Here is a 19,064-nt window from a genome sequence, read left to right as displayed (position 1 = left end):
GAATTGGTAGGATGAAATTTTAACATTTTGTAGCATGACCACTTGGGTCTGAATGACACGGCTCCAAAGGGTATTCACCTTTTATTGCTGAAGGCTGGCAGGGTACTGGGGAAGACATAGTCCTGCAGGGCAATATAAGCCTAGAGTCGAATCCCAGTCATGTCACTTCCGGATGGCAGGAGATCCTAAGAGACTCATTCCCATTTATAGGAATAATGATTGAATGTTGTAAGTGTCATGGTTGAATGAGTTGCTCATGAGTGAAACTCGTATAAAATTATACATTATGTTTTCAGTAGGCTGATTGATTTTATTTAATATGAAGCATTAAAAGACTACTATTTCTGGAAGTGGTGCTGTGGCTCAAGTGGTAGAGTGCTCGCTTTGAGCTGAAGAGTGCAGGGACAGCGCCCAAGCCCAGAGTTCAAGCCCCATGACCGATAAAAAAAAAAAAAAAAAGGTTTCTGTTTCTAAAAAGACTACTAGTTCTTACAGGGACACATTGATTTCATGACACTGATTTACTTAATAGTTTATTAAGGATGAAAACAATTGCATTATTATATGGAGGCATAAAAAATACCCAAGAATTGTTAGGAATGTAGTCTATATAACTGAATAATAGATAGACATCTCTGGCATACTATAAAGATATATATTTATAAGCATACTACCATCTGCGTGTCAATCTGTTCTTATTTTGTCAATACCTGGGGCTCAATCTCAGTCCTGGGAAATGCCTGTCAGCTCAGTTTGCCCCAGGATGGCATGCTGACACTCAATCATTCATGAATTTGGCCCTGTAGGCCATGAGTTCAGATGCCAGCATTCCCAAAAAATGAATCGTGGAGTAAGAAGCAGATGGTGACACATGTTTTCCTTTTGTGTAAAAGTCCTGTGTGTTAAGTATGAAGTGCAATACATATGCAGACCTATATCCTATCTAATTAATATTTTATGTGCTATAATTGTCAATAAAATAAATGGTCACTACATGAACAAAACAAAAAATAAAATGAATAACTATACTAAATGCAATATGGAGTCAATATATGTATGTAAATATAAATCATATATTTAAAATGTACACAAATAGGATGTTTTTTATGGGTGGGGATAAATTTCAGGCCTAAGGAACAGACTTGAATTTGTTGACTTCAAGAAAGCAAGCCTCCCCTTGCTACACAGTACAACAGATTACCTAGACCATGAGTTCCAATCTCAGTCCTGGGAGAAAAAAATGGCATCTCTATGCTATGTGACGCCCAATTCTTAGGTATTTCATTATTTCTCCATTTAATGAATGTAATTTTTTAAATGCTTCATAAAGTATTGATTAAAATCAATTAGTGTCCTAGAATATAATTTTATCCTAGAATCATTCAAGAACTGCCCAATCATGGTATACATCACATTCCATTGGTATTCATATGGATAGAAATGAGTTTTTTAGGATCTTCTGCCATTTGGAGGTGACAGGACCAGGATTCGAATGGTGGGCTCCAGCTCCCACCACTTAAACCCGAAGATAGGGAACTCACTAATCTGTCCAAGAACATCAGTAAGACCAATGATTAAGCAGGCACCAGTGGCTCTCAGCAGTCCTCCATGATACTTACAAGGCTGTGAAAGGAGATTCATGGTCAAAGTCACCCTAGGCTGGAAAGTACTTGAGACCCCTTTCCAACTTCAGTGTCAACAAAACCAGAAGTAGAGCCGTGTGGTTCCAGTGGGAGAGGGGTAGCCTTGAGCAAAAGCAGCTCATGAACTGTGCCTAGGTCCTTAGTTCAATGTCTCGGACTGGCAACGGACAGGCATACATAACAATCTGTGCAGCTATCCGGCTAAAGCAGGTCATCCTCTTGTTCCCAACTGGATTGGACTGAGTTCCCTGGGAAAGGGGCTGCTGTCATCTTGACTCTGCCCTTTCTGCCTGCATTACAGGATACCAGCCACACCCCCATTCTTTCATGGTTCTTTCTGACCAATGGCATATAAGAATCGTGGCCACACCCACATTCCATGCTGCCCTGTAGCACCAAGATTCCCTCTGTTGGTTGACACCACTACCAGCAGTTGAGGAAGGTAGAGGTAACTGAGTGGTAAGCAAGAGGCGAATTTGGTGTACAGTAGGAAATTGACGACCTAGTCAGAGAGTGGGAGAATAGAGGATTTCCCAGAGCCTGGGATTGTGGCCAGCCAATCTTTCCCATCCCAGCGCTCAGATGTCTCAAACAAGACTCCATGAGAGAGCTGCGGGCAACAAACTACTGCCAGAACACTAGCAGAAGAATCCTCCTATCAGACCTTCAGCATTCAAGAAAACAAAGACTACATAAAAGGGAAGGATCCCAAAGACAAATACCACTGGAGAGGGAGATTCAACGGAGGGTCTGGCCAAAGGTGATGCCGACCACAGGACTCCTCTGTCTTTGGACACAGTCACAGCCACCAGGGTCCAGAGTGTCAAGGGTCCCAATACCACCAAGAATATGAAGAGGTGCTACTGACATGTGGTGCCTGACCTGGACCACAGCAAAAGAAGAAATCAGGTGCTATATGCCAAGATCCAACCACTGAAGCAGGAAAACACAGACCTGCAGGATTGACATGAGAAAGAGAAGGAGAAGGTAGCCCAAGTACACAAAACACCAAAAACAGAGCTAGACATCCACAAGCCACCCATACAGAGGTTGGTTTCAGCAGAAAGTGATTTACAATTGGAACCAGACCACATGCAGCTCACAGCGATGACAGAGAGATGGAGCACAAAGCTCTCACCAGCTGCCTACAGGCCACAGAGCAGCACATGGCAGAGCTGGAGATGGTGGCTTCTGTGGTTACTACTTACAGAAGGAGACCGAAATGTTGTTTGAACAGCTGAATGATGTAACACTTCAGTTCAAGAAAGAGAATAAAAGCTTCTATGACCTACAGCAAGTGAACACAGAGTTTTAGGAAAAGCTGGAAGCATTCTGGACATAGAGGAGCAACAGGAAGAACAGAATCTGCAAGTTCCAAAAGTGCTGGGGGGGTTTGAGGTACTAAAGAGACTCCAGGACAACCTGAGCTGAATGGTGACCGCAGCAAATCCGGAGGCAGGCACCTTCTCGCAGAACCTGAGCATTGAGAGGTCCACGCAGAAGGAGGAGGCTTGGTGGCTGACCGAGCAGGTGAACCAACTGACAGAGGAGAAGGAGTGAGGATGGGGGTAGGTGCTGCACCTAGAGAATGAGCTGGGGGAACTGAGAAGGAAGCTGGCAGAGCCATGGTCCTCCACGGGTCCATCTCAGGAGGAGCAGCACCTGCAGGCCCACGCCTACCGCATGCAGATGGGGTTGAAAAACCTGGAGGAACAACTTCACATCCAGGTCCAGGAAAACCATAGGCTACGTCTCCAGAATGCAGAGCAGCGGGAGCAACTGGGAAGATTGGAGGAGAAAACCAAGGATCGGCAGGAGATCCCCGAGACCCCACGATGTGCATGTGTGTGTAACCCACAGCTGGAGGAACAGCTGGCCTTGCTGCTGGACGCTGTCCACAAGGTGAGCAGTGAGAAAGAGGAGCTCACCAGCATCGTGGACTCAGAGCAGCAGGTGAAGAAACATCTGCGGGAACAGCTGCACTGCTCAGTGGAGAAGATAGAGGAAGGGAAAGAGGTGGCTGAGAGAGAGAGCCAAGCGACTCAGGAGCTCCAGGAGCAGCATGAGCAGTCCCTGGCCCAGCTTCAGGAGCTCAGAGTCACCTGTGAGCAGCACATCACCTCCAATGAGCAGCTGTGCTCCAAGTAGTAGGTCCTGCAGTAGCACCTGCAGAGGCAGACCCAGCTGTTGGAGCAGCTGAAACAAGTGCAGGGTCAGACCAACTGGGGGAATAGGTGGTGCCCCCATAGTGGCAGGACAGTTTCAAGTTCCTGGAAGTGACCAGTCCACAGGAGGAGCGCCTGCAGGCCCAGCTGAGCTTCCTGGCTTTCCCTGGGGAAGGAGAAGCTGTGAACCCTGGAGAAGCAAAAGCTGAGGAATCGACTCTCCTCGATGTGCCCATGGCAGAGGATGGAGATTTCCCACAAACTGAGAGGGACGTGGCTCTGTTAGTACTCTCAGAGGCTGAGATCCACAGGGAGAAATTCCTGCCACAGGAGGGGCAGGACTGCTGCAGGCACTCCCCCCTCCCCTCGACAGCTCAGTGCCAGATAGTGCTGGAGCCACAGGTCCTACGCCCCGTGAACTGCCACCACAGCATGTGTGAGGATGGGAAGTGGTACACATGGGTGTCCGAGAAGAAAATCTGCTTCATCCACAACCTGCCTGATGAGGTGGACTTCCATAGTCCTGCAAATGAACTCCACCATCGATGCAATCAGCTGTCGGCACATATCTGCACCATCCAGGAATCACTCCTGGCATGTAAAGGACAGTTGTTCATTCTGGATCAGCTGTGTCGGCTGTCCCAGGAGAAGATGAAGAGTAGATAGCTGCAGGAGCTGCTGTCGCTCCTACATGGGCCTTCAGATGCCGACACAGGCTGAGCTCCCCACCAGTGCAGCTGCTTCAGAGGCCTCAGGCTCCTGGGTGGGCAAAATGAGGGAGAAGCAGAAAGGTTTTGAAGAATTGCAACTTCAGGATAGTGTGGAAACTGCAAGAGGAGAGGTCAGGGTTTCCTGCCCCGTACAGGACCCTCCCACAGAGCATGTCCTGCTGCAGATCCTCACATCCAGAACTGCCCACAGCTGGTGCGCTCAGGCTTGCAATGCTCTGTCCCTTTTTTCTGCAGACAGATGGGGATGATGACTCCCTATGTGACATATTGAGACCCAAAATCCTCAGCAGCCACCAGAACTAGGTGGCCAGGTGGGCTTTTCTAGGCCCCCATCTGCCTGGTGATAGGAAGGGTAAACTACAGGCCTGGTAGAGCAGAGGCTGCTGGGAGCAGGCCAAATTCCAGGGACATCTAATGGCCCCTTGGTGGCCAGGGAAGAGGCCCATGTTATGCTGATCAAAAAGAACAAATTGTTTCTAAAGGGGGGAAAAAGGCTCAACAAAGATTTGTTCTTCCAGGCATGGGGCTTGAACTCAGGGCCTGTCCACTGTCCTTGAGCTCTATTTGATCAAGTCTGGTGGTCGAAAAGTTGAGCCCCACCTCTCCATCCAGCTTTTTCTTTGTGAAATCGAACCCTCGAACCCAGGGCTTCAGGCTTGCTAGGCGACCGCTCTATCACTGAGCCACATTCCCAGCTAGGATGATCCCCCGCCCCCAAACCCATAGGGCCATTCCTCAGATAAATAGGAATTAGGGGCTAGGATGAATATGAAGCTCAAGTCTGGTTCACAGGGAAATACTTCCCTGCCCCCTCTTCAACACCCTTACTTAAAGTTTCTCTTTTAGTATTGAGGGATGAGAGAGGGAGAGGGACGTCTGAGAGAAGAGTACCAAGAACAGTGGCCCCCTGAGTCCCACAGTCTCCCCAACACAAGTGGTCCTACAGATTCCCATCTTACCTGATGCCATGTTTTGTCTACACTGTCCCCTACCCCTGCAAGGCTCAGAATGAAATACATGTCAGCACTGGACTCAGCCCACACCCAGGGTAGAAGCTCCTAGTCCCAAACTGACTTCCACCTCTGACTTCCCCAAGTTAGGCTGGACCCACCACTCACCACTGTGTTGGTGTCAATGATCTCATGGATGGATTTCAGGAAGAAGGTCTATGGCAAAGAGCAGAAGCAACAGGGTGAGCAGGGAGAAACTATCCGGGGTAATTGGTCTTGGATCTTCCTCCTGGGCCCCCTCCTGTCAAGCCAGAATTATCCTGACCCAAAGCACGACCAAGGCCAAGGGGTGGAGAAGATAGAGGAGCACAGGACTAGAGGAGGTACTGCTTTATCTTTGCGCAATTGAAATTTCCAATATTTGGCCCATGCCAATCCCAAAGCCAACATTCAATACCTCTCCTTGTTGTTGTTTTCCATGAGCATTGTCCCTGAGCTCTTTTTCTCAATGCTTGCACTCTACCACTTGAACCACAGGGACGTTTCTTGTTTTCTGATGGTGCATCGAGGATAAGAGTCTCACACACTTTCCTGCCCAAGCTGGCTTGGGAGCCAGAACTCACCTTCCTGAGTAGCTAGGGTATCAGGCATGAGCCACCAGTGCTCAGCATGTGATGCCTTTTTAAAGGATCTTGACAAGTCTGTAAAAGGAACCCCAAAGGGCCTGGATAGACCATGACCCAATCAAGGAGCTGGGATTGGGGAAGGCTGATATTCTAGCCATTCTGTTCCCCAAAATCATAGATGTCAGGTGGTGTTGGATGCTTTGAACTCCTAGTCCCACAACCACCAGACAGTGTGAAAAGGTATAGAATATTCAAAGGTTACAGTGTAGAAATCTCTGATTTTGCATGTATATGGGTTGTGAGTGTGTGTGTGTGTGTGTGTGTGTGTGTGTGTTTGTGCCTGTGTGTGTTTACCAAGGGTTGAAGAGCCTAGGTGGTAGCCTTTAGCTTGTTTGCACAAGTTTGGTTCTCTAACACTTGAACTATAGTATTTCTTCTTCCCAGCTTTTTGGTGATTCATTGGAGATATGAGTATGCCAAGGCTAGGTTTGAATCTTGATTGATCCTCCAGTGTCAGCCTTGAGTAGCTAGGATTATAGGCAAGAGCGACTGACATTCAGCTGCATGGATATCTTTTCATACTTTCTGTTCTAACAGCTGTCTATTTGCCCTGGTCTAGATCGCTGACCTCTACATCAGCTCCCAGCAGCCCCTGATTGTGTGGAGAACATAATGCTCAAACTTTTCAGTGCATCCTATTTCTTTGTCCTCAGGGGAGGGTATGTTTCCTCTGAAGCCCGGAGGGGTAGGGGAAGGGGTACGAGGGATAGTTGTAGATGGGTGCTCGGCTAGGAGATAGGTACTCTGTTTTATCCAAGAAGGAAAGCGTGCCCAGATGCTAATGGCTCTTGCTCTCATATTCCTAGCTCGCTCAGCAGGCTGGGATTGGAGGATTAACATTCAGATGCAGCCCAGTAAGAATTGTCTGTGAGACTCTCCTCTCCTAATAACCACCTGAAAGCTGGAAGAAAAGCTATGGCTTAAGTGGTAGAGTGGTATCCTTGACTGAAAAAGTTGAGGGACAGAGAACAAGCCCTGGATTCAAGCCCTACTACCAAGATGCACTCATGTGCAAGTACACACACACACACACACACACACACACACACACACAGAGGAAGTTAGTAATGATGAGCTGAGCTAGAACTGGGGGCAGTCCTGAGGCATAATCATAGTAAACTCTCAAGCCACATCAGTTGTTTCTCTTTAAGTCCTTCTTGGGCTGAGGGGTCTGGGCTATGGCAGTAAGTTCCATGGAACCTGCCCCTCCATCCCAGCACGGGGAAATAGAAACAAGGGAAGGACACTATGTATGCTCCTTTGTAGTTGTCCCATGATTTCAGACCTTCATCTGCCACTGAGCACTGGTGAGTTAAGCAGGGCTCTGAGCCCCTGGACTCCTGGAATATAGCGACTGCTACAAGCAGCAGCTAGCCTGCTTTGGGTTCCTCAGCCTACAAGTCTTTCATGAGCCCAACTCAAAACCTGCCCATGGTGTGCCTGACACATTCATATTCTTGTGATTCCATTGTGAGCTGGCGTTAACTGGTCTACCCCTTCTGGCCCAGAACCGTGGTCTGAGACGTCGAATTAGTGCTCAGATCCACACTACATTCATGACAGATGCCCTTTTGTTGACCGGCCAATGACCTGAATGCCACAAGGCTTGATCCTTATCTGGTACTGTGTCCTGCTCTATAGGCAAAGTCCTTCAAGGAGGTTGCTCTCAAGACTTGTAGGACCCATAGACATTGGAAGACCATCAGGAGACCACTGGAAAGTACTCTGCCTAGAGCCGCAACATGAGGTCAAAGCAGGCCAGGTATTGGTCATGGGGCTCTAAGTCTGGGCCTGGGCACCATCTCTCAGCTCTACAGCTTAGCACTTCAGCCACATTGCTGCTTCTGGTTTTCTGGTGGATCCTTGGAGATCAGAGTCTCCCAGACATTCCTGCCCAGGCTGGCTTTGAACGGCAATCCTCACAGCTCAACCTCCTGAGGAGCTAGGAGGACCAGCATAAGCCACCATGCCTGGCTGATCTGGCCTTTCACCACAGTGGACTAGGAGCTCCTGAATGCTTTCCTTTATTTTTTAGGTGCCAGTACTGGGGCCTGAACTCAGGGTCTGGCCTGTAGTGTCTTAACATTTTCTCTCAATGTGGACATGCTACCACTTGCCACAGCTCCATTTCTGGCTTTTGGGCACGAAAGTCTCACTAACTTTCCTCCCTTGAGATGGCTTTGACCCACGATCTCTGATCTCAGTCTCCTGAGTAGCTAGGATTTACAGGGGCTAAGCCACTGGTGGGATTGAGCTAGAAGCTTTTCTTAAGCAAGTGTTTTTCCCTGCATTTGCCCTGACTCCTCCATGCAAAGAGGGCCTGAGGGTCAGGAGCTGTGAAAAATGGGCTTCCAGCCACAGAAATTGGCTGGTGTCTTCGGTGAAATGTCAAGCTAATCTTTCCCTGGGCCACATTCTGGGATCCCACCCTCTGCCCTACCTGTGACTCAAGTACAAACCTTGACCCAGCCTTCAGTGTTCTGCTAGATTTGTCTGAAACCACAGAACCTTCATTCCATCCACACCACCTTCTCTACATCACACCTCAGGACCTTTGACCATGCTGTACCTTGTGCCTAAGGCTATCTCTCCTGTTCCACATATTACATCTCCTGTGGAATTTTGGCACTGATTATATCACCTCCTGGAGCAAGTGTTTCCTTCCCTTCTCCCTCTTTAAAAAAAATACTGAGTTTCTAGAGGTGGAATTTGTGCAGGCTGACTGTCAAATTCTCTATCTTGGTGTGTGTGTATGTGTGTGTGTGTGTGTGTGTGTGTGTGTGTGTGCGTGTGTGTACATGTGCATGTGCCACTCCTGGGGTTTGAATTCAGGGTCTCGACGCTATCCCTGATCTTTTGTGCTCAAGACTAGCACTCTACTACTTCAACCACAACTCTACTTCTGGCTTATTGGGTATTTAATTGGAGGAAAGAGTCTCATATAGACTTTCCTGCTTGCATTTGAGATCCTCAGATCTCAGCCTCCTGAGTAGCTAAGGTTACAGGGGTGAGCAAACAGCACCTGCCCTCTACTTATTACGCATAACCTCGGCCTCCTTTAAGCCCCAGAAGAATATGTCTCACTATGCTCACGTTTTTTGTTGCTATTGTTACTTATTTATTTTTGCCAATCTTGGGGCTTGAACTCAGGGTCTGGGCATGTTCCTGAGCTTCTTTTGCTCAATGTTAGCACTTTTTTTGTTTAAGCCACAGTGTCACTTTTGTCTTTTTCTGTTTCTGTGGAAGGGAGGAATCGAACTCAGGGCCCCATGTGTGCTAAGTAAGCACTCTACCAGTAAAACACATTCGAAACCCAAGCCTTACTTCTAACGGGAGTTATGACAGTGGGTTTTATTGGATTACCTCTTTTGGCACAGAAATTTCTGACTATTTCCTATCTTACTGTTATCATTGTTGTTGTTATCATTATTATTATTATTTGGTTTTAGGCCAAGCACCGAGCTTGAACTCATGTCTTGGCATCTCTGCCAAAGTCGATTCTGGGATCCTAGGTCCTGAGTTCAAATCTCAGGGCTGGAAAAAAAATAAAAAGGAAAAGGATAAAACTGAGATGTTCAATCAGGTGATTTCACTTTTTTTTCCCTTTGTATTGTACCATCCTGCGTCTAAATAACAATGCTCAGACTATGTACATGACCTTACATTGCTGATGTTTGGCGGGCTATTAGGGAAGCCAAGCCAAAATCGGCAACTTAGGCCTGCAGGTTGAATCCCGGGACTGCCACTAATGATTGGCTGGTGGGAAATTCTAAGAAACGCTTCCAATAGACATCTGTACAAATGGAATGTTGTAAAAGTAACAATTACATTAGTAGTTAGTGTACAATTATATTATAAAATTATACACAACAGGTATACTACATTGACTAATTTTTAATTAATATTTATTATGTATTCAATCATGATACTTAAAAAAGGAAGGAATAATTTAATTGGCAATATTTGATAGAAATATCATATATGCAATTTCATAATTTACAGATATCTCTTGTTAAATATATCTACATCTATCTATCTATCTATCTTTCTATCTATCTTTCTATCTATGTACCAATCTACACATTTATCTTTTTATACACTTGTCATTACAGGGGCTCAGTGATAGAGTGCTTGCCTAGTAAATACGAAGCCCTGGGTTTGATTCTGCACTACCATTTGCATAGAAAAATCCAGAAGTTGTGCTGTAGCTCAAACACTCAAGCACTAGCTTTAAGTATAAAGGCTTAGGGACTGTGTCTAGACCCTTACTCGAGACTCAGGACTGGCAACAAAACAAAACAAAAAAAGGAAATGATGGAATGTTCTGACTGCAACTATATAAGGATAGGGCTGCAAATACCTCTTCACAGAGCAAGCTGGGAGTCTAGTGCTAACATTTACCCTCTAACCTGAATTAGCCAGAGGTAAACCGCTGTAACCCAGTTCTATGGACTAGATGCTACTGGTTTTCTCAACCCTGTCATCCAAGATACTCAGGGGCTGAGATCTGACACTGGTGGGTTTAAAACCCAGCCCTGGCAGGAAGTCTATGAAACTCTGAGCTGTAGCTCAAAGTCGTAGAGTTCTAGCCTGAGCAAAAGACCTTAGGACAGTACCCCCAAACTTTCAGAGCAATCCCTGTGGCTGACTCCCCTCCAAAAAAAACTCACCCTTCTAAAATCTAAATTTGGACTGTTTGTGACGTGTTTCTGAAAGAATGGTGATACTGATGAAAGCACCCTAATTCTAATGACATCATGTGGGTTAAAGCTATGTGATGAGTCTTTCAGGAGTTGTTGTGTGCTGAGTCCTTCATAGGGTGCATTTTTTTCATCTGGTTCTTGTAAGAGCTCCACAAGTAAGATGATTATGCAGATGAGAAACTTGTGGCCCCATTTCATGGCCAAAATTATGTATGTACCTAACTCTAGTGAGTTGTCTCCTGCAGACAATTGTTTTGGTTTATTTTTTTTGATCATGAACTTTGAACTCAAGGCCTAGCCACTGACATTTACCTGTGGGGATCATGGGTAGCGCCCTAACACTTGGAGCCAAGGACCCCCTTGCAACAGAGTGTTACAGTCCAGGCGTGTAGTAGCTGAGGTCTGTCATCCTGTCTACTCAGGAAGCTGAGATGTGACCATCTGGGTTCAGAACTATCCCAGACACAAAAGGTCCCATGAGTCTTTTATCTCCTATTCACTACTTAGAAACTTGAAGTGGAAGCTAGTTGCTGCTGCTGACTCGTGCCTGTCATCCTAGGTACTCAGGATGCTGAGAGCTGAGGATCACAGTCCAAAGCCAGCATGGGCAGGAAATTCCTTGAGACGCTTCTCTACAATGACCCACCAAAAAATCAAGGGGTGCTGTTGCTCAAGTGGTAGAGCTATTGGCTTTAGCTAAAGAGCTCAAGGACAGCACCCAGACCTAGACTTAAATTCCTCCAACTTCCAAGAAAAGAAAGAAAGAAACCTGAAGTAGAGTGCTGGGAATATGTCTTAGTAGAGTGCTTTGCATGTATGAATCCCTGGGTTTGATTCCTTAGTACTACACAAGAAAAAATCCTGAAGTGACTGTGTGCTTCTAGTTTTAGAGTGCTATCCTTGTACAGGAGAAACTCAGGTACAGTGTTCAGGTCCTGAGTTGAAGCTCCAGGACAAGTGTATGAACACACATACATGCACACACGCACACACACAATACACACACACACACACACACACACACACACAAACACAGATAACAGAAGTGAAGTTGTGACACGAAATGATAAAGCACTGAGCTTCTGCTCTGAGCTCATGGTCAGTATCCAGGTCTTGTGTTCAACCCTGAAACACAGCCACCCAGGGCCCAACTAGGAGAGGTCAAAGTTTCAAAACCTGATGAGTTTCACCATCCCTAGATGACAGGAAGCATAGTGATATTACTCATGTGCACTGATTTAGCAAGCTTCTGGAAACCCAGGGAGGCATCATTGCCAATAATGAATCATATCATTAGGTTCTGCTCCCTAGTTGTCTGCCAGAAGGACCCTTGAATTAATTGTACCAGGATAAGTGCAGGGAACTTGACCTGCCACGGGAGGTGGCACAAATGAAGTCTTCTGTCACAACAGAGCTCTGGGCAGAGAGATAACTTGAGGTACAGAGATGTCTTTTTCTCCTGGCCTTCAGAGCCCACCCACACTCCTCACTAATTGGCCTAGAAGAGTTTTTGTCACTCAGCTGTACAGGAGAGAGGCCTTTTGTCTGCCTGTTCCAACAATGAGGAAGACTTCTTCCAGCAGTCCCCGATGTGGAGAAAACTTCAGGCTACACTGGGAACAGTGAGAGGAGCCCCGGAAGATGCACTGTCTTGAAAACTCTCTCTGTGCTATGAAATCATTCTACTCAAAGCAAATTTCCTAGCTGTATGCCTTTCATCATAGGGATTCTGGTCCTTCACCAGTAGAAATACATGCATACATACATGGGGAGACACGTTGTTACTGGCTTTTTTTTATTGCCATGTCCGGGGTTTTACTATGAGCCTAGGCACTGTCCCTGAGTTCTTGTGCTTAAGGTTAACGCTTTGCCCTTGAGCCATAGCCCCATTCATTGGGATTTTTTATTCCTGTAATCCATCAGAAATAAGACTGTGGTGGATTTTCCTGTCCTGGCTGAATTCAAATTGGCATTCTCTACCTCTCAACCTCCTGAAGAGCTAGGATTATAGATAGGATCCACTGACACTTGGCTTTCTTTTCTTCTCATTCTTTTCGTTCATCCTGACAATCTGAAATCTGCGAAGTGTCATTCCAATGGTTTGCATTTCGAAGTAAAATACCAAGGCCTGGAGTTGAAGTGCCAGTACTGCCACCTACAAATGTAGGGAGATCCTGAGAAAATCATTCCTATCCATGGGAATGCCTAATTAAATGTTATAAAAGTAACAATTAAATTTGCAGTTAGTTCATGATTCTCTTATAGAATGCCACACAAAATGTATTGGATAATGTCTTCCATTCTAGCACCATGGTATGATTCTCCCAATTATAGAATACTGACTTCTTTTACATTAATGCTTTAATAAGTATTCAACCATGATACTTCATTAAAAGGAGGCATAATTTAATAACTAACAATTCATAATATATATAATTTAATATTGTCACATTCTCTCTCATATACATTGCAAACTACACATCTATCTATCTCTCTATCTCTCTATCTATCTATCTATCTATCTATCTATCTATCTATCTATCTATCTATCTATCTATCTATCTATCTATCTATCTACCTACCTACCTACCTACCTATCTATCTATCTATCTATCTATCTATCTATCTATCTATCTACCTACCTACCTACCTACCTACCTACCTACCTATCTATCTATCTATCTATCTATCTATCTATCTATCTATCTATCTATCTATCTATCTATCTATCTATCTATCTATCTATCTATCTATCTATCTATCTATCTATCTATCTATCTATCTATCTATCTATCTATCTATCCGCCACTACTATTGCTTGATCACAGGTCCTCAGAACTGGCTGGAAGTTCAGTTTGCCAAAGGCTTTTGTTTTACAACTGACCCATTCATGATTTGTGCATTGTGGGCTGTGAATTCAAATCCCAGCATGGCCAAAAGTTTATATGTGGAGTCAGAAGCCAATTTTGACCCATTTTTTTCCTTCTCTGTGAAAGTTGTGGGTCTCAGTATGATGTATAATCCGTATGTAAATAAATCCATGTGATAAGATGTAATAAATGAAATAAATGTTATATATGTAATAATACTAAATAAAATAAATAAGGGTAATAAATGTCATAAGGAGTAAACACATGTATGTAAATAGACCTCATGTATGAATATTATTTTTTCCAGTGTTGGGGCTTGAATTCAGGCCCTGGAAATTGGTCTGAAATTCTTGTCTTCAACGATGGTGGTTTTCCCCTCCCCCACAGTGTCAGAGAGTTAATCAGACCCTGAGTTGAAATCTCAGGCCTGCCAGAAAAATGGTTCAAATTCCAAGCCAGGGTCTTAATTTTTTTTTTGACCAGGAACATGCACTGTCTTGAAAGCACTCTCTGTGCTATGACATCATTCTATTCAATGCAAATTTCTTAGCTGGGTGCTATTCTTCCTAATAACTATGGATGTTCACTGATAGAAATACATGCATATATACACAGACACATGAAATTACTGGCTCTTTCTTTTTTTTTTGTCGGTCGTGGGGCTTGAAGTCTGGGCCTGGGCGCTGTCCCTCAGCTCTTCAGCTCAAGGCGAGCGCTCTACCACTTGAGCTACAGCGCCACTTCCGGTTTTCTGGTGGTTTATTGGAGATAGGAGTCTCACGGTCTTTCCTGCCCGGGCTGGCTTTGAACCGCGATCCTTAGATCTCAGCCTCCTGAGTAGCTAGGATTACAGGCGTGAGCCACCAGCACCCGGCTTGGCTCTTTCTTTTTAGTGCAGGTCCTGAGGCTTGAACTATGAGCCTAGAAATTGTCCCTGAGCTCCATTTACACAAGGAAGTACTTTATTGTGCCTTAATCCATGATACTTCACTAAATGGAGGCATAATTTAATACCTAATAATTATTAGTAATATATTACTTGTAATTTAGTTATATATAGCCATCTCACATTCTATAAATATATTTATATTTAAATGTACAGTGGAATATACATATACATCTCTATCTCTTTTTCTCTCTATATACATATTTATATACATGTATTTGCAGCACTTTACATATCTATCTCTTTATATATTGGCCACCCCTGAGGCTAGAACTCAGGTCTTGGGAACTCCCTGGCATTGAATTTGTTTGAGGCTGCTGTGCTTAAACTGACCCCTTGATGAATTAGACATGTGTATGTAAATATAAATCATGTATTTAATATGCATATGAATATTATTTTTGCGAACGCTAGGGCTTGAATTCAGCCCCTGGGAACAGGCCTGTCTTTCTTTTCTTCCAGCATTGTGAGCTTTTACTTCCCCCACAGTACTGCAGATTTATCCAGACCCTGAGTTCAAATCCCAGGCCTGGCAGAAAAAATGGCGCGAATATGCCAAGTAGCCTGATAATTATTTAAATACTTTTAATGTATCTATGTATATATGTATGTATGCATGTATGTATTATGTATTTTTTCGTTTGTCAACCTCAGTGGCATCTCTGCCTCAGCTTTGATCACTCTAGGCTGGGGTGCAGCCACTGGACCCACAGGCGAACCTAGGTTCCTGGGCCTCAAAGGCTGACAGGAAAAATAAATAAATTAAACGACAAAGAAAAAAACCCAGTAACTTGCAGATGTCTGCCGGTTTTACATTTGTTTTCTTTTCAAGGTGACCATCCTGGGTCTAAATGATAGGGCTGAAAAGTGTTGGTAACCTGGCATTGCTGAAGGCTGTCGGGCTTCCAGGGAAGCCATGGGCCAACACGACAACATAGGTCCTGTGCTCAAAGTCGGGTCCTGACCCCTACCAATGGAGGGAGATCCTAAGAGTCTCATTCCTATTCACAGGAATACTGATGGAAAGTTATGAATGTCAAGGTTGAATTAGTTGTTCCTGAATGATACCAGTATAAAATTAGAGAGTGATTTTAGGAGGCCAGTAGATTTTAATGAATATTTTTGGCACATTAAAAGAATACTATTAATTACATGGACACAATAGTTTTGGGACAGTGGTCAATATAAGTAATAATTCATTAAGGATGAAAACAGTAATATTAATTACATGGAGGCATAATAAGTATCCAAGAATTAGTAGGAATGTAGCCTATATAACAGAATAATGTATAGACATCTCTGGCACTCTATAAGAATCTATATTTATTTGTGTACTACCATCTGCATGTCAATCTGTTCTTGCTTTGTCAAACCCTGGGGCTCAATCTCATGTGCTAGGAACTGCTTTTTGGCCTAATATGCACCAGGCTGCCTTGCTGACACTCACCCATTCATGAATTGGTCCTAGTAGGCTGTGAGTTCAGATGCCAGCATTCACAAAAATTGAATCATGCAGTAAGACACAGGGTGACACATGTTTTCTTTTTCTATGAAAGTCCTGGGTGTCAGGTGTGAAGTTTCATACATAGACAATTCTATATCCTATGTAATAAATGTAGTAAATATTCCATGTGTTATAGCAGTCAATAAAATAAATGGTAAATAAATAAAAAATAAAATGAATAACTTCATTATGCACAATTTGGAGTCAACATACAGGGCTCAATCTCAGCGCCTCGGCACTGCCTGGCAGCTGAATTGGCTAGTGGCTGCTATGCTGGCAGTCACCCATTCATGAACTGAGCCTTCTTTGCCCTGAGTTTTGATCCCAGCACTGCCAAAATGTAATTTTGGAGTGAGAAGCTGAGCGTGACACATGTGGTCCTTTTCTGTGAAAGTGCTCGCTGTCAGGTAGGATGTATAATTTGGATGAAATATATATGCTATGTAATAGGATGTAATAAAGGTAAAAAAAATCATAAGTAGAAAAATTGCCACTACAGTAAATGATAAACAGATTGAATTAGTAGTGAATCATTCTAGGATAAAATTAGATGCAATAAGTGTAGGATGTGCACTAAGTTTAATTAATATTTTATTAAGCATTAACAGGATAAAAATTACATGGAGACATAATTAAATAACTAATAATTCGTAGTAACACATGATGCATAATTTAATAATATATAGACATTGGTCTCATTCTATGAAATATCTAATTATATGTATGGATATATGTACATATATGATAAACAATTATAGGATATTGAGTAATTATTAATTAATGTTTTATTAATTGTTAACTGGGACACATCATTAAATGGAGACATAATTTAGTACCTAATAATTGCTAGTAATATTATCTATAATTTAATAATATGCAGAAGTCTCTTTTTGTGTATATAATATTTATATACAGCAATCTCTATCTATTTGTACCTCGTTCACTCCTGGGGCTAAGTGATTGAGTACTTCCCTAATAAGCACGAAGCCCTGGGTTCGATTCCTCAGTGCCACAAAACAGAAAACCCAGAAGTTCTGTTGTCTTTCAATCGAGTGCTAGCCTTTATCACAAACGTTTAAAGACATTGTCTAAGCTCTTACTCAAGCCTCAGGTCTGATGCCAAAAAAAGGTAGAATGTTCTAACTGCACTTATACATACACAGACCAGAAGTGATGTTGTTACAGAAAATGGGAAAGCACTGGGCTTCTGCACTGAGATCATGGTCATCACCCAGGCCCTGTGTTCAACCCCCAAATCTAGCCACCCAGGGCCCAACTAGGAGAAGTCAAAGGTTTCAAAACCTGATGAGCTTCACCAGTCCTAGATGACAGGAAGCTTTGTGATATCCAACATGTGCTTGGGTTTCCCAAGTTTCCGGAAACATAGGATAGGCATCATAGACCCAACATTGCCTGCAATGAAATGTTTCATTATGTTCAATGCTCTAGTTGTCTGCCTAAAGGACTCCTGAATTTTATTGAGCACTGTAACTGAACAGCAGATTATAGTCTAGTAAAGGCACGATAATTGCACAGAACTTGGCCTTCCATGGGAGGTGGCAAAAATGAAGGCCTCCAGTTAAAACAGAGCACTGGGGAGAGAGATCGCTAAGGGTACAAAGAGGCTTTTTTTTCCTGACCTTCAGAGCCCGCCCACACTAATCCTCACTAACTGGCCCAGATGGAGTTGTTTGTTACCCAGCTGTACAGGAGTGAGGTCTTTTGTGTGCCTGTCCAGACAACCAGAGACTTCCTCCAGCAGGCCTGGGATGCAGAGAAACTCTCAGGTTACACTGTGAACAGTGAACAGAGCCCCGGAACATGCACTGTCTTGAAAGCAGTCTCTGTGTTATGAACCCATTGTATTGAATAAAATTTCCTAGGTTGGTGCCATTCATCATAGCTACTCGGGAATTTCACCTATAGGAATACAATACATAGATAAAGACATGGAAGTACAGGCTCTTTTTGAGGGGGCAGGTCCTGGGGTGGAAATATAAGCCTATGCATGGTCCCTGAGCTCCTTTTGCTCAAGGATGGTGCATTAAGCTTGAGTCACAGACTCACTTCTGGGTATTTCTGTGATCTCTTAAAAATAACTGTGTCATGGACTTTCCTACACTGGCTGGATTCAAACTAAGTTTCTCTACATCTCAGCCTCCTGAGGACCTGGGATTACAGACAGCAGCCACTGGCACCTTATTTCTTCTCTTCTTCATGTTTTTAATCTGGACAATCTGTCTTCTTAACAGGGTCATTCCCATGGTTTGAATTTATAAGTAATCTACCCAATGTTCTTTATAGGTGCTTTCTCTGAGAACGATTTTCTCTCCTCATCTTAACTTCTGGTCACAGGTTTGAGGCCAAAAGTGAGAAATGAGTGTCACAGAATTTGGGATCAAATATCCACAGTACATGCCAGTTCTGTCACTTAGTATTGAGCTGCTGTGAATTTACTGTCTCTGGATATGAGGAGCCATCCTCATAGAGTCTGAGTCTCTCCTTTTGCCTATAAAATGATTTAATAATTTTGAGTGTTTTGTGTCTCCAACCTTAAGTGTCTAGAGAACACTAGTAGCATCTTCATGTGAAGGGTTAAAGTTTTGAGGCAGTGACTGCTTGTTGCTTGTTTCTAGCAGAGCAACACGTGGTGGTAATCCAAACACCTGGTTGGTTGTGTGCCTTTACAAACCCTGCAAATCTTTAGCTCAGGGATCTCCTCCTAGGCTCTGCTGTGTTGGAGTGTAGGACGAGACCCTAGCTGCAGCCCGTTTAAATAAAACTTTAAAACAACTGTAAAGTCTGACTCTCGATGGTCTTCTTGGTGGGGATCCTGCAACCTGGGTATAACATTAGTGGGGATCCC

Source organism: Dipodomys spectabilis, unplaced genomic scaffold, assembly GCF_019054845.1.
Source record: "Dipodomys spectabilis isolate Male_0828 unplaced genomic scaffold, ASM1905484v1 ptg000033l, whole genome shotgun sequence".
Classification (NCBI taxonomy): domain Eukaryota; kingdom Metazoa; phylum Chordata; class Mammalia; order Rodentia; family Heteromyidae; genus Dipodomys; species Dipodomys spectabilis.
Note: the sequence above shows the minus strand (reverse complement) of the source record.